The sequence below is a fragment of the Aotus nancymaae genome, unplaced genomic scaffold (genome assembly GCF_030222135.1).
Source record: "Aotus nancymaae isolate 86718 unplaced genomic scaffold, 86718_ANA_hifiasm-v0.15.2.pri h1tg000079l, whole genome shotgun sequence".
Classification (NCBI taxonomy): domain Eukaryota; kingdom Metazoa; phylum Chordata; class Mammalia; order Primates; family Aotidae; genus Aotus; species Aotus nancymaae.
Window position 1 is genome coordinate 27,443,044 of NW_026988494.1, and position 25,813 is coordinate 27,468,856.

Here is a 25,813-nt window from a genome sequence, read left to right on the forward strand (position 1 = left end):
TGGAACCTCAGTAGCACTCCAAACCCTCTTTCCTGCTGAGCCCCTCCTGTCCCTCCAGGGGGTTCTACTATCACCACCATTCTCTTCAAGCCCAACCCAACACGACCACCCCATCTGCCAGATCACCCTGCTCCTATATCCCTGCAAAAATTAGGGCTCAAGTCAGGCAGGTACGCAAGTACCTGTAGTCCCAGCTATTTGGGAGGCTTAGGCAGGAGGATCACTTGAGCCCAGGAATTTGAGGCTGGACTGAGCCATGATTGCACCTTCTGGGAATAGCCACTGCCTTCTAGCCTAGACAACATAGCAGGACCTCATCTCTCTCTCTTTCTCTCTCTCTCTTTTATTTTTAAGAGATGGGATCTCGCTATGTTGTCCAGCCTGGTCTAGAACTCCTGGGCTCAAGTGAACCTCCCTCCTTGACCTCCCAAAGTGCTAGAATACAGGCATAAGCCACCACATCCAGCCAAGACCCCCTCTCTTAAAAAAAAAAATAGGGCTCTAAGGTGAAAATTTCCTAAACTTTCTATGCCCACAATTTTATCTGTGACTGCATCCAGTACCAACTTCCTCCTCCGTGGCCAAGGTAGATGTGTCGTCATCTCAAGGCTAAGGCCTCTCTTGCACACTCTTCACACCACCTCCATGCCGGTGTTATTCTATTAGTCATTCTCGGATGCATTCAGCCTTTCCTTCTCCATTAACCCCTTAGCCTCAGCTGAGAACCTCCCATGGAAAAACAAGAACAAACAGTAACACTTGAAGAAAAAACAAGGACAATTCCCCAAAGTCTTTCTACCTCCTCCGCAGCCAAGCCTCCCTGCAACATAACAGTCTACACTCACCAGCTTCCCCTCCCCACCTGTCATTAGTCAACCAGCTAATTCAATCGCGCTTTCACCCGCCCTCACCCCTGCAGTAAAACTGTCCTGGCAAAGCACACCACTGACCTTCCCTTCGCAAATCCAGGAGCGTGGTTTTTGGTCCTCATTTGACGTCTCTGTAATAGTTGGTGTTACTGACCATCCCCTTCTGGAAGCTTTTGATTCCATTGGCTTCTATGACATGGCTCTTTTCCCTTGTTTTAATTAATGTATTAGGTTTGTTCACACACTTCCCTATCACAGGCTTGGTACTACGTTAGATGCCTGGGATACAAAGTTGTTCGTTTGTTTGTTTCCAAGATGGAGTTTCGCTCCGACACCCAGGCTGGAGTGAAGTGATGAGAGCTCAGCTCACTGCAACCTCTGCCTCCCGGGTTCAAGTGATTCGCCTGCCTCAGTCTCCCAAGTAGCTGGGATTACAGGTGCCTGCCACCACACCCGGCTAACTTTTGTATTTTTAGTAGAGATGGGTTTAGCCATGTTGGCAAGGCTGGTCTTGAACTCCTGACCTCAGGCGATCCATCTGCCTTGGCCTCCCAAAGTGCTGGGATTATAGGTGTGAGCCACCACACCAGGCTGGGATACAAAGATTTTTTAAAAGATACCTGGTCTTTAAGGACTAAGAGGTTTGGTCAGATTTCTGGAAATTTGGTAACTTCCTCAGATCGTTTTTCAGTGTTTTGCTGCTCTTTGCTGCTCAGTATGGAGCAGGAACGCATTTTAAGGAGAATACACTTGAAAGGAGGAGGCTCAGTAGCTCAGCCTGGGGGAGAACGTGGAAGGCAGAGCTAAGGACCTTCAGGAGTTCCTAGAGAAAGAGGAGCTAGAGACGAAGTGTGCAGGCTAGGCGCAGGTACTTACACCTGCAATTCCAGAACTTTGGGAGGTGAGGCAGGCAGACTACTTGAGGTCGGAGTTCAAGACCAGCCTGGTCAACATGATGAAACCCCATCTCTACTAAAAATACAAAAATTAGCCAGTCGTGGTGGCACATGCCTGTAATCCCGGCTACTTAGGAGGTTGAAGCAGGAGAATTGCTTGAACTAGGGAGGCAGAGGTTGCAGTGAGCCAAAATTGTGCCACTGTACTTCAATCTGGGCAACAGAGCAAGATTCCATCTAAAAAGAAAGAAAGAAAAGAAAAACAAGTGGGGAGCTAAGGAAAGAAAGAAGAAAAAAGGGTTGGGTGAGGGGGTGAGGTGGCTCACGCCTGTAAGCCCAGCACTTTGGGAAGCTGAGACAGGATGGCTTGAGGACATGAGTTTGAGACTACCCTGAGCAATATAGCAATATCCTGTTTTTAAAAAAAAATTAGCCAGGGCTGGGTGCGGTGGCTCACGCCCGTAATTTTAGCACTATGGGAGGCCGAAATCACCTGATGTCAGGAGTTCAAGACAAGCCTGGCCAACATGGAGCAACCCCATCTCTACTAAAAACACAAAAATTACTTGGGCATCATGGCAGGCACCTGTAGTCCCAGCTACTTGAGAGGCTAAGACAGGAGAATCACTTGAACTCAGGGGGCAGAGGTTGCAGTGAGCCGAGATTGCGCCACTGCACTACAGCCTGGGCAAAGAAGCCAAACTCTGCCTCAAAAATAAAAATAAAAAATAAAAAAAGCCAGGTGTGGTGGCAAGTGTTTGTCATCCCAGCTACTTGGGAGGCTGAGTCAGGAGGATTGCTCCAGCCCAGGAGTTCAAAACTGCAGTGAGCCATTATTGTGCCACCGCACACCAGCCTGGGCCACAGAGTGAGATGTCAACTCAAACAAATAAGTAAAGAAGACAAAAGGCGAAAGAAAGAAATGCTACTGAGGCTACTCTCTGCATCACAGAGTAGCCTCAGGGGCATACCATGCAAAAAGTTCAAGTGAGTTTATGTACCTCGAAAACCACATCTCTCCCATCTGCCTAGCCTGAAACCATGTCATCAGCCTTCAACAGCTCTTGCCTTCAAAGCCTCTCATGGCCTCTCCCAAAAGATATCTCCCAGGCAGAAAGCATCTCTTCTAACTATGCACAGGCTTCCTTCACTTTGTGATGATTGGATTGCATTTCTCCTGAGAAGATCACAACTCTTTGGGTTTAGGACGCTGAATTGAATTGACTTGGATTTTAAGAGATTGAGATATTTAGAAGGATATTCTTGGGTGTTGAAGGTTAAAGATGTCCCCTAAAATAGGCTAAGGGCCAGGCCCAGTGGCTCACGCCTGTAACCCTAGCACTTTGGGAGGCCAAGGTGAGCACCTTGCTTGAGCTCAGGAGTTCGAGACAAGTCTGGGCAAAATGGCAAAACCCTGTCTCTACTAAAAATACAACAAATTGGCAGGGCACAGTGGCTCACACTTGTAATCACAGCACTTTGGGAGACCGAGGGGAGCAGATCACTTGAGGTTGAGAGTTCAAGACTGGCCTGACCAACGTAGAGAAACACCATCTCTACTTAAAATACCAAACTAGCCGGGCATGGTGGCAGATGCCTGTAATCCCAGCTACTCGCGAGGTTGAGGCAGGAAAATTGCTTGAACCCAGGAGGTGGAGGTTGCAGTGAGCCGAGATCGAGCCATTGCACTTCAGCCTGGGCAATAAAAGCGAAACTCCGTCTCAAAAATAATAATAATACAAAAAATTAGCCGGGCGTGGTGGCGGACACCTGTGGTCCCAGCTACTCGGGAGGCTGAGGCACAAGAATCCCTTGAACCCTGGAGGTGGAGGTTGCAGTGAGCCGAGATTGCACTTCAGCCTGGGCAACAAGAGTGAAACTCCATCTCAAAAAAAACAAAAAACAAAAAAAAATTAGCCGAGCATGGTGGCATGCACGTGTAGTCCCAGCTACTTGGGAGGCTGAGGCACAAGAATCATTTGAGCCCTAGAGATGGAGGTTGCAGTGAGCTGAGATTGCACCACTGCACTCCAGCCTGGCGACGGACTGAGATTCTGTCTCCAAAATAAAAATAAAATACGCTAGGTAGAATGGACCCAGGCAAAGGCCACTTTCCCTGGGGTTTGGAATGAGCTAGGGTTTACAAGCCCAGAAGGTAAGGTGTACTTTATAAACTAAGTTATTTATGTATTGGTTTCCCGAGGGTTTACCCTTTGTGTTTAGTAAATGTTTCTTAAATTTATATCTATTTGACCTATGCAAGGGGAAGCAAAGGGAAGGACATTGGTCCACAAGTGGGTTTGAAAAGGAGGAAGTCTAACCTCTGAGGCCAGTGTGGTGGGGGCAGTGGGAATTGGGGAGACACCACAGCAAGAGACACATCAGAAGAAGAGATTTGGGCCAGGCATGGTGGCTCACACCTGTAATCCCAGCACTCTGGGAGGCCAAGGCGGGTGGATCACGTGAGGTCAGGAGTTCGAGACCAGCCTGGCCAATATGGTAAAATCCCGTCTTTACTAAAAATACAAAAATCAGCCAGGCGTGGTGGCGTATGCCTGTAATTCCAGCTACTCGGGAGGCTGAGGCAGGAGAATCGCCTGAACTGGGAGGTAGAGATTGCAGTGAGCCCAGATGGCGCGAGACTCCATCTCAAAAAAAAAAAAAAAAAAAAAGTATAGATTAGAGATCACTGGGTTCTGCCCCAGGAGAGCCCTCTTTTGCACTGATCATACAGCTCTGGGCTCCACTTCATTCTGGAAGATGACACTTCCCTCCATTTCCAGCCCCTATTTTCTCTTCTCTTCCCAACTGATGCAGTCCCTGTAGCCCGCACTGTTGCTTTAGTGACTTGTACTCACGCCGCTGTCTTTTCTAGGATGCCCTTTGCCAGTTGAGATCTAACCATTCAAATCCCACTCTCTCTGCAAAGTCATGCTTCACTCATCCTGCACACATTCAGGTTTTCCTCCTGGAAACTTTTCTAGCACTGTGCCATATTAGCATTTGGTTACAAGCTGCCTTCAATAATGTATGTAGGTCTTGTCTTCTCCAAGTAGACTGAGGACTTCTCAGTAGCAGAAATAATGTCTTCCCTTTTTTGGTATCACTTAAAGTGAAGAGTACACAGCCGAGTTCATACATACTCGGTGGCTGAATGGTGACTTCCAGATAAAAGAAGGCATAGAGGTGGGAGAACCCAGAGCCAAGGAAGGACTTTAATTATTTTGACTGATATTGTAGGTTGACAAGAAATTAGAGCAACTATATAAGCATGGATAGTAGGAGAAAAGATCTTTAGGATATTCTTTTGGCCTCTTTATTAAAGAAATTTAAGTCCCTCCTAATCTTCTAATCTCCAAAGAGCTAGAACTCTACTTCCATCAGAAACTTAAAACTATCTCCAGATGCACAGATTTCACACTGAACTCCCCCAAAGTGTTCACTGTCTGGATAAACATCAATTTACAACCCCATCCCCACTTTGTTGAAAAACGTCTATAAAGAACAACATGAATAATGAATCTCTGATGGGCCTAGTTCATCTCCATAAATCATTCAGGGACAGAGGTCAGGAGAGAGGATTCTTCTGGTATTATTTAAGGCAGATTGTACAGTTCAGGCCCCATTAGTAAGCACAAAAGGACACCCATAAAATATTCATAGGCTGTGACAGAAAAGCATTGACTGGCTGAGGGACCCACCTCCAGAGGGATTAGATTAGTCAGAAGAACCTGCACACTCTACACTCTCCCGTAAACTCAGAGGTTCCCATAGCTCATCAACAAATCTGATCTAGAATTTACAGGGATTTACTGAAACCACCGGAGAAAGGGTGAGATAAGCTAGAGGTAAAGAAACTATTTTGCCCAGGGCCCGTAGCCTAAGGAGAAGCAACTGACTTTTTTACCCCAAGAACAATTTGGAGAAGGAGCAGAGCTCTCCTCTGAGAAATACTGAATAAATTAGAGTTGGAAAAAAAAGGAATCTGGCAGAGGCCTGCCTGGGAGGGAATCCAGGCCTACTTCCACATGCAAAGACACTCTCCTCCCTGCATTCATTATTGATATTTTTTAAATCAAATATAATTCAATTTCACCAATATTTGATTGCATATGTAATCAATGCAAGGTACTTGCCCAACCAGGAATTAAAGTGAATATGACATACTTGACATTTTGAGAAAGTGAGAATTTGTTTGAAGGTAATTATGCTGTGAAAATGGAATCAAATGTCCGTAGAATTCCTACTTTGTTACCGGGCGGGTATATATTAGAGCTTGTTTTCCCAAGCATGTCACATGTTGCACCAGCAGGTGGATGGAGGAGGGGAGGAAGAAGGACCAGTCACCCGATTCAGATCTAGAAGGTATCACTTAGGCAGGAAACATGAGGATGGGTGGAAAATCCTACTTCTAGAGGGAAGAGAAAGGCAGAGAAAATGGCACAGGCTCTGAGGGATGTCACCTGTGGTTTTAATCTTCTGGCCGCTGGGCATGAAGCAGTTAAAGAGAAACCCAAGACAGCTGCAGCCAGGGGCTCCATAACAGCCATGCAGAGGAAGCACATAGGGTTCATTTTCCTATGCCACGAAGGGAGACTTGTTTCAGCTGGGACCCAATCTGGATGCTGTTCTGCTCACCAGGAAGCCAGGAGCTATAAAACCCTCTCAGTGCCGCAGCATGCATGACTCAGAGGCAGCTGAGCAGGACCCAGAGCAGAGGGACAGCTGCTGCGGGTTCACCCTTTTCCATCTTCTACGGGAGGAAAGCAAAACCTCCCTAGAAATAGAGGATGATTTAGCCATCGTTTATCAATATAAATTCCTGACAAATGAAAGTCTTTCGTATAAAAACTTGAAAAACTAGAGAAAAGAAAAGTGAATATTTACTTGATCTTGAGCAAAGGGAGAAGGCATCAACAATAGTAACAGTACTGAGACATTTGCTCAAAGTCCATCTAGGTAGAGCTGGGACTCAAACCTAGAACTCTAGAGCCTCATTCTTCTTTTTTTTTTTTGAGACGGAGTTTTGCTCTTGTTGCCCAGGCTGGAGTGCAATGGCATGATCTCGGCTCACCGCAATCTCCGCCTCCTGGGTTCAAGCGATTCTCCTGCCTCAGATTCCCATGTAGCTGGGATTACAGGTGCTCACCACCATGCCCAGCTGTTTTGTATTTTTCTGGTAGAGACGGGGTTTCACCACGTTGACCACGCTGATCTGAAATTCCTGACCTCAGGTGATCCACCTGCCTCAGCCTCCCAAAGTGCTGGAATTACAGGTGTGAGCCACCGCGCCTGGCCCAGAGCCCCATTCTTTATTAAAATATATACATATTCACATTCTTTTATTTTTGAGAAACAAGGTCTATGTTGCCCAGAGCTTAAGTGATCCTCCCACCTCAGCCTCCCAAAGTGTTGGGATTATGGATGTGAGCCACCACGCCCGGCCCAGAGCTCACTCTTAACCTTGCGTGAAACTGTCTCCTTAAGAAAAAGCTAAACACAGGTAACTTAGAAAACAAAGACTTCTGTAGTATGTCCAAATAACCCACCATAAAAAGCAAGCAACAAACTGGGATGTTTTTGCAATATATGGTAGGCATAGGGGTATAGTCCTAAAGAAGTCTTAATAAATAAAAAAAAAAGGTTAGTAGAAATGTTGGCAAAAGTTAAAAATAGGCTGCTCCAAGCTGGGCATGGTGGCTCATGCCTGTAATCCCAGCACTTTGGGAGGCCAAGGTGGGCTGATCACGAGGTCAGGAGTTCGAGACCAGCCTGGCCAACATGGTGAAACCCGTCTCTACTAAAAATACAACAATTAGCAGGGTATGGTGGTGGGCGCCTGTAATTCCAGCTACTCGGGAGGCTGAGGCAGGAGAATTGCTTGAACCCGGGAGGCAGAGGTTGCGGTGAGCCCAGATCGCACCACTGCACTCCGGCTTGGGGACAAGAGCGAGACTTTGTCTTAGGAAAAAAAAAAAGTAGAGAGAATATTTTGTCGTTGTTGGGGAGGAAAATTCTTCCCTCTGCTGTCTTATATTCAGTAACTGAGGCCTAATAATTAAACGAACAAAAGACAGTTTAACAGGAAAAAAGATAAAATTTTTGTTGAACAGTTATAGACACAGCATTTACAGAAAGGAAGTGAGACTCAAAGAAGCAGTTGGACTTGGGGGCTTATATACCATTTTCACAAGGAAAAAAGTCCTTTGAGCTACAGCTGCTAGGTAAAAATAGAATAAAATAAATAAAAACAAAGCGGTTTGGGCTTCAAGGGACAATCATAAGAAGTAACTAGAAATATATGGGGGAACTGACCAGGTATGGTGGCTCATGCCTGTAATCCCAGTACTTTGGGAGGCTGAGGCAGGCGGATCACCTGAGGTCAAGAGTTTGAGACCAGCCTGACCAATATGGTGAAACCCCCGTCTCTACTAAAAATACAAAAATTAGCATGGCGTGGTGGTGGGCACCTGTAATCCCAGCTACTTGGGAGGCTGAGGCAGGAGAATCGCTTGAACCTGGGAGGCCGAGGTTGCAGTGAGCAGAGGTCGTGCTATTGCACTCCATCCTGGGAGACAGTGAGACTCTGTTTCAAAACAATAACGAAAACAACAACAACAGAAATATATGAGGGAACTAATGGAAGATAAGGGTTTCATTAGTAAGGTCTGTTTATGCAAACTATTCTTAATATCTTCTCCCTGTATCCAGTGATCAAAACCTTCTCTTCAGAGGCGAGGGGAGAGTTACCTGTCTCAAGGGGAAATACACACCTTATTTTTAGACAGATAGGAGGAGGACAGAGAGCCTTTCCTGCATCTGCTGTTTCTCAGTTGCCTTCAGCTCAAAAGAATCAATATGCCAAAGTGGCATTTTCTGGTCCCCTTCACTGTGACTGTTGTTAGTATGATCTAACCCATTCTTTGATATACTGATGTTTCCTAGAGCAATCAAGGGAATGACATGATAATATGTGTTCCTTAGCATGGTATGCTCAAGCTAATTCTTTTTTTTGAGACGGAGTCTTACTCTGTTGCCCAGGCTGGAGTGCAGTGGTGCCATCTGGGCTCACTGCAACCTCTGCCTCCTGGGTTCAAGTGATGATTCTGCTGCCTCAGTCTCCCAATATTAGCTGGGATTACAGGCGCCTGCCACCAAACCTGGCTAATTTTTGTATTTTTAGTAGAGATGGGGTTTCACCACGTTGGCCAGGCTGGTCATGAACTCCTGACCTCATGATCCACCTGCCTCAGCTTCCCAGAGTGCTGATATTACAGGCATGAGTCACTGTGTCTGGCCTGGGTTTTTGTTACGAAGAATGACCCTTTGTTTTGTCACAGGGTATTGCTATTTTATTTTTATTTTGGAGACAGAATCTCAGTTCGTTGCCAGGCTGGAGTGCAGTGGTGCAGTCTCAACTCACTGCAACCTCCACCTCCAGGGCTCAAGGGATTCTTGTGCCTCAGCCTCCCAAGAAGCTGGGACTACAGGTGCATGCCACCATGCTCGGCTAATTTTTTTTTGTTTTTTGTTTTTTGTTTTTTTTGAGATGGAGTTTCACTCTTGTTGCCCAGGCTGAAGTGCAATCTCGGCTCACTGCAACCTCCACCTCCAGGGTTCAAGGGATTCTTGTGCCTCAGCCTCCCAAGTAGCTGGGATTACAGGTGCCCACCACCACGTCCTGCTAATTTTTGTATTTTTTAGTAGAGACGGGTTTTGGCCATGTTGGCCGAGATGGTCTCAATCTCCTGACCTCAAGCGATCCACCTGCCTTGGCCTCCCAAAGTGCTGGGATTACAGGCATGAGCCACTGTGCCCAGCCACTCAAGCTAAGTCTAACTCATGAGCCACCACTTTCCACTGAGCATATTGGTGTCTTTTTTTTTCCCTCACTCTGTCACCCAGGCTGGAGGGCAGTGACGCCATTAGGGCTTACTGCAGCCTTAAACTCCTGGACCCAAGTGATTCACTGCCTCAGCCGCCCTGCTGCTGACACAGGTGTGCACCATCCTGCCTGGCTAATCTTTTTATTTTTTTTAGAGACAGGGTCTTGCTATGTTGCCCAGGCTGTCTCAAATTCTTAGCCTCAAGTGATCGCACTTTGGCCTCTCAAAGTGCTGGGATTACACGTGTGAGCCACCACACCCAGCCTTTTTGGTGTCTTTTGAAGAAACAGAATAACTTTTGGCTAAGTGAAGCCGAGGCGGGAGGCTAAGGTGGAAGGCCAAGGTGGGAGGATCTCTTGAGCCCGGAGTGCAAGACCAGCCTGGGCAACGTAGCAAGACTCTGTTTCTACAAAAAAATAAAAGTATTAATGGGGCATAGTGGTGCCCACCTGTAGTCCCAGCTACCAGGAGGCTGAAGAAGGGGGATGGCTTGAACCTAGGAGTTTGAGACTGCAGTAAGCCATGATCACACCACTGCACTCCAGCCTGGGTCACAGGGTGAGACCCTGTCTAAAAAACAAAAGCCCAAAAAACCTTTTGATTGAGAAAGACTTGCCTGTCTCACCCCTGACTTGTGAGAATCTACTCTTTAGATGCTTCATCTCTTGTCCGCCACACCCCCACGATCGTCCACACCTGTGGAGTATGTGCTGTTTCTGCTCTTTGCTTCCTTAATCAGGCACCCCTGTCCATCCGTCATTAAAACAGCACAGTTGCTTGACCTTCCTTTTCAGTAACCACCGGGTCATGCCGGCATTGGCATTGTAGTCTGAACTTGTAGAAAACCCGATCATGATATTCACCATGTTAATGATTAAACTACATTATTTCAATACAAACAAAGCACAGCAGTTACTCCACAGGCAAAGGCAGAGCCAGACTGTTAACGCTCACAACACTCATGTGAGTTGTGCACTGAAGTCCTATCATGCCCAGTAAGAGACAGCAGCCCTTGTCCCTAAAAATAGTGTCTATTATTGGGAACTGCAAATCAGTATCAGTGGCCAATGACCATGGAAGGTGGACAGTCTGTGCACTAACCACTGGACACCGAAACCGGTGTTGCTTTCAACCCCGATTTGTCGACAGCCGTACAAGTTTCATACTTCTCCGTCTTCCACATTCATTGCTGAAAACTGGACTTCTTGTGTCCTGTGGAGGAGTCTTGTGAAATGTGGAACTGTAACTGCTGAAACCACACAGGCACAGGCCTTGTGAACAACACACTTTCAGATCTTTGTGGTAGAAGTTGATATTGGTGCAACTTTTCATTTTTCTTGTTTTTTCAGATCGAGTCTTGCTCTGCCATCCAGGCAAGAGCGCAGTGGCGCAATCTCGACTCACTGCAACCTCTGTCTCCCAGGTTCAAGCAATTCTCCTGCCTCAGCCTCCCAAGGAGCTGGGATTACAGGTGCCTGCTACTACAACCAGCTAATTTTTGTATATTTAGTAGTGACGGGGCTTCACCACTGTTGGCCAGGCTGGTCTTGAACTCCTGACCTCAGGTGATTCGCCTGCCTTAGCCTCCCAAAGTGCTGGGATTACAGGAGTGAACCACCCGCCCGGCCTAGTGCATCTTTTCTGGGGAGCAACTTGAATATGCATTTCAAGAATCTTAAACATATTTATACCTTTGAGCCAGTAATGCCACTTCTAGGAAATTCATCCTAATGAAATAATTAAAGAAGTTGCTAAACATTTATAACTCTGGTTAGTTGACTGGGTTTTATTTATAACATTCGAAAATTGAAAATCGTTTAAATTTTCAACAATAGGGAAATAAATAATGATTATATATCTCAATTTTTTAACAATGGGATACAGTCATTGTAAGGCCGGTTGCCTCAGTGGGAGCTCGGATGCACACCCCCACTCCTTTTGTCCAAAAGCTCGGACGTGCTTGGGCATGTTCCCTTTTCCCTTTCTCGCACAACCTGGCCTTCCCTTAAAGAACCCAGTATGCAAGCGGGGTCTTGTGATTCTAGCCAATAGCAGCCAAGTCTTTCTAGCCAATAGCAGCCAAGTCTTTCTAGCCAATAGCAGCTGAGTAATTCTAACCAATAGCAGCCAAGTCCTGTATGCAAACAAAGGCTTGTAACCTTACCCAATAGTAGTCCTGCTCTCCCACAACCAATCGAGCTCCTTCACTCCCTATAAAACCCCACGTCTGCGAGGAGTCCGTGCGACTTCTCTGGCCTCTCCTGTTGGACCACAGAACCTCACTCGGGAGCCTGAATAAATTTCTTCACGTTGGATCTTCCTGTGTTGGCCTCGGTTTCTTCTTTTTAAACTCGGCAAGAACCCAAGAACAAACCTTACTGTCATTAGGTGCAGTCCTTTTGTTTTATGTTGCACACTCTTCTAATGAATAAATGCAGTACTTAAACTCATGTTTTTAAACCTTAGAACTTATTTATTATTTTTTTTTCAGAGACGGAGTCTTGCTCTGTCACCCAGGCTGGAGTGTAGTGGCGAAATCTCGGCTCACTGCAACCTCTGCCTTCTGAGTTCAAGCAATTCTCCTGCCTCAGCCTCCCAAGTAGCTGGGATTACAGGCACCTGCCACCACACCCAGCTACTTTTTGTATTTGTAGTAGACACAGGGTTTCACTGTGTTGGACAGGCTGTTCCTGTCCTTGTGATCTGCCCACCTTGGCCTCCCAAAGTGCTGGGGTTACAGGTGTGAGCCACTGCCTCCAGCCTATTCTTTTTTTTTTTTTTTTTTAAGAGATAGGGTCTTACTCTGTCCCCCAGGCTGGAGTACAGTGGCACGATCACAACTCACTGCAGCCTCGAACTCCTGGGCTCAGAGGATCTTCCTGCCTCAGCCTCCTAAGTAGCTGGGACTGCAGGTGTGCACACTTGACTAATTTTTTTTTTTGAGACCGAATCTCATTCTGTTGCCCAGGCTGGAGTGCAGTGGTGTGATCTCAGATCACTGCAACCTCTGCCTCCTGGGTTCAAGTGATTCTTGTGCCTCAGCCTCCTGAGTAGCCAGGACTACAGGTGTGAGCCACTATGCCCAGCTAATTTTTGTATTTTTAGTAGAATCAGGGTTTCACCGTGTTGGATAGGCTGTTCTCGAACACCTGACCTCAGGTGATCCATGCACCTTGGCCTCTCAAAGTGCTGGGATTACAGGCATGAGCCACTGTGCCTGGCCAACTAATTTGTTTTTTATAGAGATGTTGGTCTCGCCGTGTCACTCAGGGTGGTCAGCTATTTTAACTGTGCTATTTTAATGACAGGTGGAAGAACAGGGGTGTCTGATTAAGGAGGCAAATAGCAGAAACAGCATAAACTCCACAGGTGCAGAAAATCATCATGGGTGGGGTGTGGTACATAGGAGATAAGGCACATATGGAAGCTAAGTGGAAGCTGGTGAACTGTAAGGCCCCAGTGGCTGAGGTTGGGGGCTGGTGGGGGTGAGGGGGTTTAGAACTACAAAATGAAAACTCCAGTTTGCAAAAGCTGAGAAGCTAGAGCCTATCAGGGTGGCACTCAGGGGATGCAGCACCAAGGACCAGAGGAAAAAAATCAATCACTGCCATTCTGGAACCATCAAAGAGCCCAGACTCATGAAAGGGCCCAGAACATGAAATTCCAGCCCCAGCCAAGGGGTAACTAGGTCACCGAAAGTCCCAAACTGGTTCTTCATCCAGGATGTTATCAGTAAGCCATAAACGAGATCAAGAATCCAGGAAGTTATAAGGGCAGGTCAAGGTGTGTTTGTGGCCTGATTTGAAGACAAGGCTTGTTTGCCTTAGAAGGTATGTCTGTATAATTGCTTCAGGGCAGGAACTGGGGTGGGTGATTTCAGCCTGTCCCAGGCAAACAGAGTCCAGGAGAAAGAACCTGAGAACCGTGTGGTTGCAGAGGAGTTGGACAGATGAAGGCCCAGGTATCAAGAAGCAGAGGTGACAACAGTGCCACTCAACACTGCACGTTTGACTCACCTGGTAGCTTAAAAAAACAACAACAACCCAGTGCTCAGCCACGCCCCAGACCTATTAGATTGGAATTTCTGGGGATTGGGCCCAGGCGTTGGTGTGTTTTTAAAGGCCCCAGGCGATTTTAACGTGCAGCCAGGGACTGGGAAACACTGCATTCTGGGTAGGTTTTCAGAGCTGCTCACTAAGAAGTTCATTCTGATGGATTCATTTTCTTGTGACCAGCTAGTAATTACAAAATAAGCTTTACAAAAACAGTGTTTAAAGAAACATTTAAACAATCCTCAATATGCTTCTTACACAGAGATACAATAAATCCTCTTTAGATTTCACCACTATACAACTCATCCATGTAACCAAAAACCACTTGTACCCCAAAAGCTATTTATAATTAAAACTATATATATATATATATATATAAAGGTCTATATGACAAGGCAAATCTAAAAAAAAAGAAAGAAAATAAATCAGCAATAAAGCTCCTTCTAGGTTTAAAAGGAAAAAAAGTTCTACTTAAGCTAAGAAGTTGGGGTTTTATCCACATAAAAGAGGACCTTGGAAGATTTTTTCATTCATTCATTCATTCATTCATTCTGAGACAGGGTCTCGCTATGTTGCCCAGTCTAGTCTTGAACTCCTGAGCTCAAAGGACCCTCCTGCCCTAACCTCCAGGTAGCTGGGGCCACAAGCACGCACCACCATGCCCAGCTTCTGGGAGATTTTGATCAAAAGAGTGATGGAAAAAAAAGTGAAAATGTAGGAAGAGTAATCAGACATTGAGGTATAAGTCGGTTTGGATCAACAAACATTTATTAATAATAGTGGCTTAGCTGGTGTGGTGGTGCATGCCTGTGGTCCCAGCTACTTGGGAGGCTGAGGCAGGAGGATTGCTCGAGCCTAGGAGGTAGAGGCTGTAGTGAGCTGTGTTCAGTCACTGCCCTCTGGCCTGGGTGGCAAAGCAAGACCCTGTCTCAGAATAAAAAAAATTTTGCAGGGGCAGGCCAAGCAGTCCACACCTATAATCCCAGCACTTTGGGAAGCTGAGGCGGGCGGATCAGGTGAGGTCAGGAGTTCAAGACCAGCCTGGCCAACATGGCAAAACGTTGTCTCTACTAAAAATACAAAAATAAGCCAGGCATGGTGGTGGGTGCTTGTAATCCCAGCTACTTGGGAGGCTGAGGCAGGAGAATCGCTTGAACCTGGGAGGTGGAGGTTGTGGTGAGCTGAGATTGCACCACTATACTCCAGCCTGGGTGACAGAGCCAGACTCTATCTCAAAATAAAAAAAAAAAAGTGACTAGCATTTATTGAAGAAAGCCCTGTGACAAAAACAGTCTTATTCAACCCTGCCAAGTCTTTTTTTTTTTGAGACAGGGTCTCGCTCTCTCACCCAGGCTGGAGTACAGTGGTGCCATCATAGGTTACTGCAGCCTTAGCTGCAGTATTTTTTGAGATAGAGTTTTACTCTTGTTGCCCCGGGTAGAGTACAGTGGCATGATCTCCACTCACTGCAACCTCCACCTCCCAGGTTCAAGTGACTCTCCTGCCTCAGCCTCCCAAGTAGTTGGGATTACAGGTGCACACCACCATGCCTGAATAATTTTGTATTTTTAGTGGAGATGGGGTTTCACAATGTTGGCCAGGCTAGTCTCGAACTCCTGACCTCAGGTGATCCACCTGCCTTGGCCTCCCAAAGTGTTGGGATTACAGGCGTGAGCTGCCACACCCGACCTTTTTTTTTTTTTTTTTTAAGAGACAGCTGCCATCCTTAATCGTTTGTAGCTGAGTTCTACCTGGAACATTTTTATTCGGCTTTCCTGTCTTACTTAAAGGAAGAAAACATTAATAATACTATATTCCTGCCTGGCCGTGGTGGCTCACGCCTGTAATCCCAGCATTTTGGGAGGCCAAGCCGTCGGGGATCACTTGAGGTCAGGAGTTTGAGACCATCCTGGCCAACATGGTGAAACCCCACCTCTACTAAAAATACAAAAAAAAAATTAGGTGGGTGTGGTGGCGGATGCCTGTAGGCCTAGCTACTTGGGAGGCTGAGACAGGAGAATTGCTTGGATCTGGAGGTGGAGGTTGCAGTGAGCCAAGATAGTGCCACTGCACTCCAGCCTGGGCAAGAGAGTGAGACTCTGTCTCAAAAAAAATAAAAAATAAAAAAAAATTTGCTACGTTTCTTTTTTTTTAAATTTTTTTTTGGAGGAGGAGGTGGAAATGGGGTTGGAAGTAGGAACATTCCTTAACGGGGTCAGTGACTTCACTTACAGGAGCCTCAGTTTCTCCACAGTCTTGGACATTAGAAAACAGAAGAAAATATAGAATGCTTCACGAATTTGCATGTCATCCTTGTGCAGGGGCCACGCTAATCTTCTCTGTATCGTTCCAATTTTAGTATATGTGCTGCCAAAGTGAGCACAAAAAAACTGCTACATTTCTTAACAAAAACCTGCTTGGAGTGTGAACATTCCCTTTCTAAACTGATACTCTTTTTCTGTCCGGTTTTCTTCCTCTTTAGCTCGTTATCTATTTCATCATTGGGTCTGAAGTGTCCGCAAATCATGCTGTGGGATCTGTCGCTATGCTCTCTACGCCATGGACGTGACTGCAATGGTATTCATTACTCCTCCTCTCTTTGAAAGGTTGGGGGATAGTGGTTTCCTCTCTATGCACTCTCCTAACCCCTTCCTTACTATGCTCTTAACTTCCTAATTCCCCCAAATCTTTACAACTGGATTTAAGAAACTCCCGGATCCATTTCTCACTACCTCCTTCTGGAAAGCAAGCTATTTCCAGCAATCTTCCAAACGACAGGGAGGGCCTGGATTCAAAAGGAATGTACCTCATCAGAGCCCATAAAGTTGAGGGCCAGGTGGAGGTCGGCCTGCGGCTGGTGGGGGCAGGGATAGTGGACACGCGCAGGTCACTCTGAAGAGGATGCAGAGACTCCCTGGCCATTTGGTCCCACACCAGATAAGCCGGGGTCAGCAAGGTTTCAGACAGATGAGGCCGATCGCAATAGCAAGGGGAATGTCCAGGCAAATGGTTTAGATCTTCCGCCAAACCCTGCAGCCTCTGAAAGATACATCCCAGCTGCGCTAGAAGGTGAGGAGAGGTTACCATCGGCAGACCACAGACCAGCAGGACCCAGAGAAAAAGCCAAAGCAATTCTGTATCTTCCCCGTCACTTCAACTTTCAGGTTTACACAGGCAGCTGCAGCGGGTGTCCTGAAGTTTTTCTGTTTGGGTTTTCCCCTCTTCAGTCTCCGCCTGGGCTCTCCTGCCACCTGTGAAACTTCTTCCTCCTGTCCGCCCCCACGGGGTCTAGCACCCTCTTGGCACTGGGCACAGCTGCTGATCTGGGATCAAAGTAGAACATCCAGCCTGTAATCCCAGCATTTTGGGAGGCCAAAGTGGGTGGATCACTTGAGGTCAGGAGTTCGAGGACAACATGGCAAATCCGGTCTTTACTAAAAATAAAGCAGCAATTAGCCGGGCATGTAGCCCCAGCTACTTGGGAGGCTGGGGCAGTAGAATCGCCTGAACCTGGGAGGTGGAGGTAGCAGGGAGCTGAGATCACGCCACTGCACTCCAGCCTGGGCAACAGAGCGAGACTGCCTCTCAAAAAAAAAAAAAGAAGAAGAAGAAGTAGACTATCCTCCAGAGAAGCAAACCATCGCCTTGCTGATATTAACTTGCTGATTAATCTCCTTTCATGGCATAATTGGAATGATGTATTTATGACGTATTTTATGATAAAAGACCACTTTCTCACCAGGAAGGGAAGACAGAGAGAGTGAGTAGGATAGAAAATCCCCTCCCTGCTTATGCACGAGTCAGCTGTAACTGTAGTCTTTTATGTCGGAGGCGTGGTTGGCACCACTCCAAAGAGCAGAACCTTCTGGGCCCAAAAGAGCCAGGATTAGAGAAAGTCCAGCTTTCCCAGGGTGGACCTGACCTCTGTTCCCTAACCAAGTCTTCGTATTTGGCTGAGGGGAGGGCTGCCATTCTCTGGATATATTTGGTGGGGGCTAGTCCATGACACTGGTGGACTAGGTGGGGGCAGGGAGACCCCAATTCATCATCATAGGTTTTGAGTCTGCGAGTCCATCACTCTCTGGGCCAGTGCAGGGGAGCACCTACCCCCCTACCTCTACCTACCTACGGATAGCTAGGCAGGGATGGTGTGTGTGTGTGTGTGTGTGCGTGCATGTGTGTCTGCGACATTCTTACTTGGTCCTCATTCTCACATCTCCTACAACCATTTATTTTATTTTATTTTATATTTATTTATTTATTGAGATGGAGTCTCGCTTTGTGGCCCAGGCTAGAGTGCAATGGTGCAATCATGGCTCACTGCAACCTCTGCCTCGAAGGTTCAAGTGATTCTCCTGCCTCAGCCTCCTGAGCAGTTGAGACCACAGGTGCATGCCATCACACCCGGCTAATTTTTGTATTTTTAGAAAAGAGGGGTTTCACCGTGTTATTTATTTATTTATTTATTTGAGATGGAGTCCTGCTCTGTCATCTAGCCTGGAGTGCAGTGGCACAATCTTGGCTCACTGCAACCTCTGCTTCCTGGTCAAGCAATTCTCCTGCCTCAGCCTTCTGAGTAGCTGGGACTACAGGCACGTGCAACCACGCCCTGCTAAGTTTTTGTATTTTTAGTAGAGATGGGGTTTCAGTGTGTTAGCCAAGATGGTCTTGACCGCCTGACCTCATGATCCATCCACCTCGGCCTCCCAAGGTCCTGGGATTACAGGCGTGAGCCACTGCGCCTGGCCACCATGTTAGCCAGGCTGGTCTCGAACTCCTGACCTCAGGTGATTCTCTTGCCTCAGCCTCCCAAAGTGCTGAAATCACAGGTGTGAGCCACCACGCCCGGCCTCATACAACCATTTACATTATGCAGTTCTCATCATGTCCTAAATAAGCAATGATTATATTTCTTGTGATTTTTTAAATAGAACACACCTATCATTGACTTTCCTTCCTCGAATGAAATCATCCATTCTGACATTTTCTAACCATTCTTCAAGATGCTCTCTTGCAAGTTGCCTCTCCTGGTTTCTAAAAATTTTACTTCCACCTGGGTAGGGATTTTAACAGAAATCCCTTTGCAGGCTTCTCTTTTTAATGTGACTAAAGTAGAATGCGAAGTCATAAAATAGTTCCTCTTTCATCGTTTCTAGCCCCTCTGCTTTCGGTGGCAATTCTGGGGCTGTTTCAGACTATATCAGCATAGAGACTGCTGTGAAGTTCCGAGAGGGACAGAGGTGGAAGCACTTTGAAACTGGCCACTAAGCACTTGTTTTTCGCAGAACCGTATACATTCTTGCCTGAAATTATACATAATCTAATGAAAACCAGCTACAGGGTATAACAATGACTTTTAATGTTTTTCTTTTATTTTTCTTTTTGGGACAGAGTCTCACTCTGTCATCCAGGCTGGAGTACAGTGGCATGATCACAGCTCACTGCAGCCTCACCCTCCTGGGCTCAGGTGATCCTCCCACCTCAGCCTTCTAGGAGCTGGGACTATAGGCATGCGCCACCATGGCTGGCTAATTTTTGCATGTTTTGTATGGTAGGGGTTTCACCATGGTGTCTGGGCTGGTCTTGAACTCCTGGGCTCTAGTGATCTGCCCACCTTGACCTCCCAAACTGCTGGGATTATAGGTGTGAGTCACTGCACTTGGCCTGAATTTTACTGTTTTTCTAATGGTAATTTCCAACCTACTCACAGAATAATTTTTCTACTTCATTTTTTTAAACATTTCATTCCCTTTAAACCATTTATTAAAAATGATCCCTGGACTGTCTCACACTTTTACTTTTTTTCTTTGTTTCTGCTTGTAATTTTCTTTCTTTTTCTTTTTTTTTTTTTTTGAGATGGAGTCTTGCTCTGCCAACCAGGCTGGAGTGCAGTGGCACAATCTTGGCTCACTGCAACCTCCACCTCCCAGATTCAGGTGATTCTTCTGTCTCAGCCCCCCGAGTAGCTGGGACTACAGGTACGCACCACCATGCCCGGCTCATTTTTGTATTTTTAGTAGAGACAGGGTTTCACCATATTGGCCAGGCTGTTCTCGAACTCCTGACGTTGTGATCCGCCCGCTTTGACCTCCCAAAGTGTTGAGATTACAGGCATGAGCCACCATGCCCTGCCTGCTTTGTAATTTTCTAATCTACTTCGTTTACTCCTTCTGAGCTTTTCTTTTCTTTCTTCCTCATTATGTCACCCAGGCTGGAGTGCAGGGGCACAATCACAGGCTCACTGCAGCCTCAGCCTCCTGGGCTCCATCAGCCCTCCCACTCCAGCCTGCTAAGGAGCTGGGACTTACAGGCATGAGCCACCATACCTAGCTAATTTTTAACGTTTTTTTATAGAGATGGGGGTCTCACTTTGTTACCCAGGTTGGTCTCAAACTCCTAGCCTTAAGCAATCCTCTTGCCTCTACAGCTGGTCTTAATATATGTATATATATTACATTATATATATTTTTTGGACAGAGTCTGCCTCTGTTGCCCAGGCTGGAGTGCAGTGACGCGATCTTGGCTCACTGCAACTTCTGCCTCCTGGGTTCAAGCGATTCTCCTGCCTCAGCCTCTGGAGTAGCTGGGATTACAAGGGTGTGCCACCACGCCCGGCTAATTTTTGTGTTTTAGTAGAGATGCAGTTTTGCCATGTTGGCCAGGTAGGTCTCGAACTCCTGTCCTCATGATCCACTCGCCTTGGCCTCCCAAAGTGCTGGGATTACAGGTGTGAGCCACTACGCCCGGCCCATCTGAAGTTTTTTTGAGTCCTTTCCTCTTCCTGCTACTACAAAGGTTGTGGACTTTTTAGAACAATGGCTAAAATGTTTTGAAAGAGACCCTTAGAGAATGGATAGAAAGTTCTGGATTTTCTCTTCAGAAAAACACACAAAAGGTGGATTTTGTGGATGGTTTCAGGAGATTCACGGGCCCCCAAAAGCTACCCATAGGTTCCCTAGGTTTAAAACTCCTGCCTTCAAAGAGGTCTGTGACTCAAAATAAGACTAAGAACCATAATTCCAAGCTGTTCCTCAAGCCTTGTCCCTTCTAGCAAATGTTGGCCCCCCACCCAAAACATCGCACAGACCTGGGTCTCAGTCCTTCTCTCTCCACTGCCAGCTGTGTGGCGCAGGCAAGTGACTGAAGCTGAACATTGCTTTCCCCACCTGCCAAATGGAAATGACAATCCCAGCCTAGTGGGCTAGCATGAGGTTTGATGAAATAACCCGTGTACACACCTCGCACAGTGTCCCGCCAAAGATGGAACTTCCAAACCTCAACATGTCCTGCCTCCTTCCCTTCAGCCTCGTAGCTGTGCCTCGGATCCTACTCCGTCTCCTGGAAGTAGTGTCCGAAGTCATCTATAGAGGACTGTCTATTCTCCTTCAGTCTTTCTACTTTTCTTTTTTTTTTTTTTTAGAGACTAGATCTCACTCTGTTGCCCAGGCTGGAGTGCAGTGGCATGAGCATAGCTCACTGCAGCCTCAAACTCCTGGACTCAAGTGATCCTCCTGTCTCAGCCTCCCAAGTAACTAGGATCCCAGGTGTGTGCCACTATGCTCAGCTAATTTTTTGTAGAGATGGGGTCTTGCTATGTTGCCCAGGCTGGTGGTGAAGCTAAGTGATCCTCCCGCCGCAGCCTCTCAAAGTGCTGGGATTATGGGTGTAAGCCACCATGCCTGGCCCAGTCTCTCCTTTCAAGAGAGTGAGCTCTGCCCCTTGCGATGAGCTCTGTTGCCTGAAACATTTCTCAGAGCCTCTGTGGAGCTCAGCTGAAATAATCCCAGAACACAGGCACAGTTCTCAGGCTCTCTGTTTGCTCGGACCCTCCAATGCATCCTTCCTTCCCTCTGGTCAAAAGCTTGATGCTGGCCTCTTCCATGACCTTCGGTCTGCACCTCCCCTGTCTCCAGAAACAATTCCCTTTGGAGCCCCTCCGTTAGCTGCTGCCTGCTTGGCAGTTCTAGATGAATCGACTCAGCGTTACTCTTAAAAGCCACTCACCCATGGCCCCCTTTCAATTCCAAATGATTATTGGAAGCATCTTCAATGTTCCTCAAAGGGATCAAACTATTTTCTCTCCAGAACCTCTTCTCTCTCATGGGAAGAAAATCTAGTTTCATCCAGGTGTAGATGATGGGAAGCCCCCAATCCATAATCTTAGCACTTCTGATAGTAATGGATGCTATGCAAATATGAATACGGGTTATTTTTATTTTTTGTTTTTGTGCAGATGGAGCCTTGCTATGTTGCCTAGCCTAATCTCGAACTTTTTCATTTTCTTTTATTTATTTTTATATTTTTTGAGGCAGGGTCTCATTGTCACCCAGGCTGGAGTTCAGTGGCATGATCTCAGCTCACTGCAACCTCCGCCTCCCAGGTTCAAGTGATTCTCCTGCTTCAGCCTCCCGAGTAGCTGGGATTACAGGCACCCACCACCACACCTGGCTATGTTGCCCGGGCTGGTCACCTGGCTAGTTTTTGCATTTTTAGTATTTTGTATTTTTAGTAGAGACAGGGTTTCACCATGTTGGCCAGGCTGGTCTCGAACTCCTGGCCTCAAGTGATCTGTCTGTCTCAGCCTCTGAAAGTGCTGAGATTACAGGCCCAAACATGGTTTTGGAGAAAAAGTAATATGCCCTTGAGAGTGCTAGAAGAGCATATGGGCCTCCTTCAAAGGTCGGTCTTTCTCTTTGAGGGAAAGTCCTGGGAAGCCTTGCCCAGGCCCGCATGGCCATTAACAGCCTGCACTTAGGACAAGAATGTGCCTCACGGGCTGGGTCAAATCCGGCCCCCGGCTGTCTTATTTTGCCTCTGTGAGGGTGGCGTGGGCTCTTCATTCAGTACCAAGACTTCATATACAGTCCTCCCTCGGCGCTGGCGAGGGCTTGGTTCCGGGACCCCTGAGAACTCCATGGATGCTCAAGTTTCTGGTATAAAATGGCATAGTGGCCAGGAGCAGTGGTTCATGCCTGTAATCCCAGAATTTTGGGAGGCTGAAGCAGGAGGATTGCTTAAGCCCAGGAGTTAAGACCAGCCTGGGCAACACAAAGACATCCCCATCTCTACATAAAATTAAAACAATTTAGCTGGGCATGCTGGTGCAAGCCTGTAGTCTCAGCTACTTGGGAGGCTGAGGTGGGAGGACTGCCTGAGCCCAGGAGGCGGAGGTTGCAGTGAGCCAACCACACCACTGCACTGCAGCCTGGGTGATAGAGTGAGGCCCCATCTCAAATAAGTAAATAAATAAATAAAATGGTGTGGTATTTGCATATAACTTACATACATCCTCCTGTACACTTTATTTATTTTTTGAGATGGAGTCTTGCTCTGTCACCCAGGCTGGAGCACAGTGGCTGGAAAGCAGCCAAGATTGCACCACTGCATTCTAGCCTGGGCAACAGAGACCCTGTCTCAAAGGAAAAATAAAAACAAAAATTAGGCTGGGCTGAGATTACAGGTGCGGTGGCTCTTGCCTGTAATCCCAGCACTTTGGGAGGCTGAGGCAGGCAGATCACCTGAGGTCAGGAATTCAAGACCAGCCTGGCCAACATGGTGAAATCCCACCTCTACTAAAAATACAAAAATTAGCCAGGTTTGGTGGCAGGTGCCTGTAATTCCAGCTACTTGGGAGGCTGAGGCAGCAGAATCGCTTGAACCCAGGAGATGGAGGTTGCAGTGAGCCAAGATTGCACCACTGCACTCCAGCCTGGGCAACAGAGAGAGACTCTGTCTCAAAACTCAAAAAAAAAAAAAAAAAAGAAAAAAGAAAAAATAGAATTATAAAATTTTGACAAGGATTGAGCATACGAATTTCTTCTCTTGAAATTCAAGATTGTGGGGACTCTTGAAAAGCAAACACAGTATATTTAATATTTTCACCTGTAGTAGCCGTCCCAATATAGAAAACTTGGAGATGTACTTTAGGCAAATGCCTGGCAACTTTAACTGCATATTTTCTAGAGGATTTTCTTTTATAAATATTTCCATTCCCACTGCAAGAGGACTTTTGTGTCTGTAAAGTTACCGTGAAAGGCTAGGAAGACGTGAGCAACCCATGGAGGCCGTGTTGAATCTGTGCTGCTCCCTGGAGGATCGTCCGAAGAGGCAGACAGTCAGAGCAGGTCCAACAATGCTCTTCTGGAAACACTAGCAATGCGGAGGTGATTTCTTTTCTTTTCTTTTCTTTTTTTCTTTTTTTTGAGACAGGGTCTCTATCTGTCACCAGGCTAGAGTGCAGTGGCACCATTTCGGCTTACTGCGACCTCTGCCTCCCGGGTTCAACTGATTCTCCTGCCTCAGCCTCCAAGGTAGCTGGGACTACAGGTGCACACCACCAAGCCCAGCTAATTTCTGTGTTTTTAGTAGAGACGGAGTTTCCTCATGTTGGCCAGGATGGTCTCGATCTTTTGACCTTGTGATCTACGTGCCTCGGCCTCCCAAAGTGCTGGGATTACAGGCATGAGCCACTGTGTTCGCCCAGAGGTTATTGATTGCCTGCCTGCCTGCCCGCCTGCCTGCCTGCCTGCCTGCCTGCCTGCCTGCCTTCCTTCCTTCCTTCCTTCCTTCCCTCCCTCCCTCCCTTCCTTTTCTTTTTCTCTTTTTCTTTCTCTCTTCTTTCCAGACAGGGGCTGACTGTGTCACCCAGGCTGGAGTGCAGTGGTGTGATCTTGGCTCACTGCAACCTCTGCCTCCTGGGCTTAAGCAATTCTCCCACCTCAGCCTCCTGAGTAGCTAGGACCACAGGTGCGAACCACCACACCTGGTTGATTTTTGTATTTTTTGTAGAGAGGGGGTTTTGCCATGTTGCCCAGACTGGTCTCCAACTCCTGGGCTCGAGAGATCCTCTCACCTTGGCCTCCCAAAGTTCTGGGATTACAGGTGTGAGGCACTGCGCCCTGCCAGATAGTATTTCAACGTCCAAAATACTTCCTTCTGTCCTTTGGTCATGAGAAGAGGGGGAATGCTGGCAAGAGGCCATTTAAACACAGCTCATGAGTAGTTTTTCTTTTCTCAACCTATGTGATGGGTGAGAGGCTTGAGCCTGCTGACATTGTGTTCACATCTAATGTGTTCGGGAGAAATTTGAAGGTACTGGCAAGCTTGATCGTTGCCGTCCTCTGCCCCAGCTGTAGGTGCTGGTGCTTTTAATTTCTCCAGGGATGTTTTGATTTAAAAAATCATGTTAAAATAAAAGTTTAGTGGAATCATATGAGCAGCATTTGAATTCATGGGACTCTTCCTTTTCCCATCATTAATTGTTTGTGTTCTGCTCTTGCTACGTTTTTTTCTCTTTTGGGTTAAAAATAAAGCAAAAAAACCCCACAAAGAAACCAAAAACTCTAAGGTGGTACAGAATAGTGTGTATTATATCTTTATGCAAATACAAAAAAATAGTGCATGTAAATAAACTGTCACACAGAAGTGCTGTTTTCTAGAAAGATATACCAGGGAGAGCTTGGCAGAGAAAAAACTTTTTATTTTATACTTAAAAAGATATTTTTACAGAGGCCATACTAATCTTCTCTGTATCATTCCAATTTTAGTATACATGCTGCTGAAGCAAGCGCTATTTTATACTCAAGTTTTTTTTACTATATGCATACATTTTATTTATTCTTTTAACTATTTCATACCTAGCTAAATATGCATATATTTTAATTTTTGTCAGCATTTTTGGGGGTGGGATTCTGAATCTTGAAATGCGTTTGTATTCCAAGTTAATTTTTTTTTTTGCCATTAGATACTGGCATTTACTACCAAAGTTAATTTTAGCTTGCACGCATTTCTGCCATTGCAGGCTTACCCCAGTTCCAGAAACTCCATCTGCCCTAACTTATTTGTTACTCTTTTGTTCCTCCTTTTGGCTGACAGGCTCATAATGGTCTTTGAACCCACAAATTTCAGGCCCAGAGATGCTCAATTCACACGTTCAGGAGCCCAATTTCACTGCAAAATGTATTTGAAACAAGTGTTTTATCATTCCTCATTTTTTTTTTCTTTTTAGAGATGGGATCTCACCATCTTGTCCAGGTTTCCCCTGGGCTCATGTGATTTGCCTGCCTCAGCCTCCCCAGTAGCTGGAACTACAGGCACGTGCCACCACGTCC

The 25,813-nt window shown here is 46.5% G+C and overlaps 1 non-coding gene and 1 pseudogene across 1 annotated transcript; both read right to left on the reverse strand.

Moving 5' to 3' along the window:
• Nucleotides 1–15,979: 15,979 nt before the first annotated feature.
• On the reverse strand, nucleotides 15,980–16,086 carry LOC135271493 (U6 spliceosomal RNA). Its single transcript, XR_010339657.1, has one exon. It is a non-coding gene; the product is annotated as a U6 spliceosomal RNA (small nuclear RNA).
• Nucleotides 16,087–25,171: 9,085 nt separating this feature from the next.
• On the reverse strand, nucleotides 25,172–25,269 carry LOC135271509 (U6 spliceosomal RNA; annotated as a pseudogene).
• Between the last annotated feature and the right edge of the window lie 544 nt (nucleotides 25,270–25,813).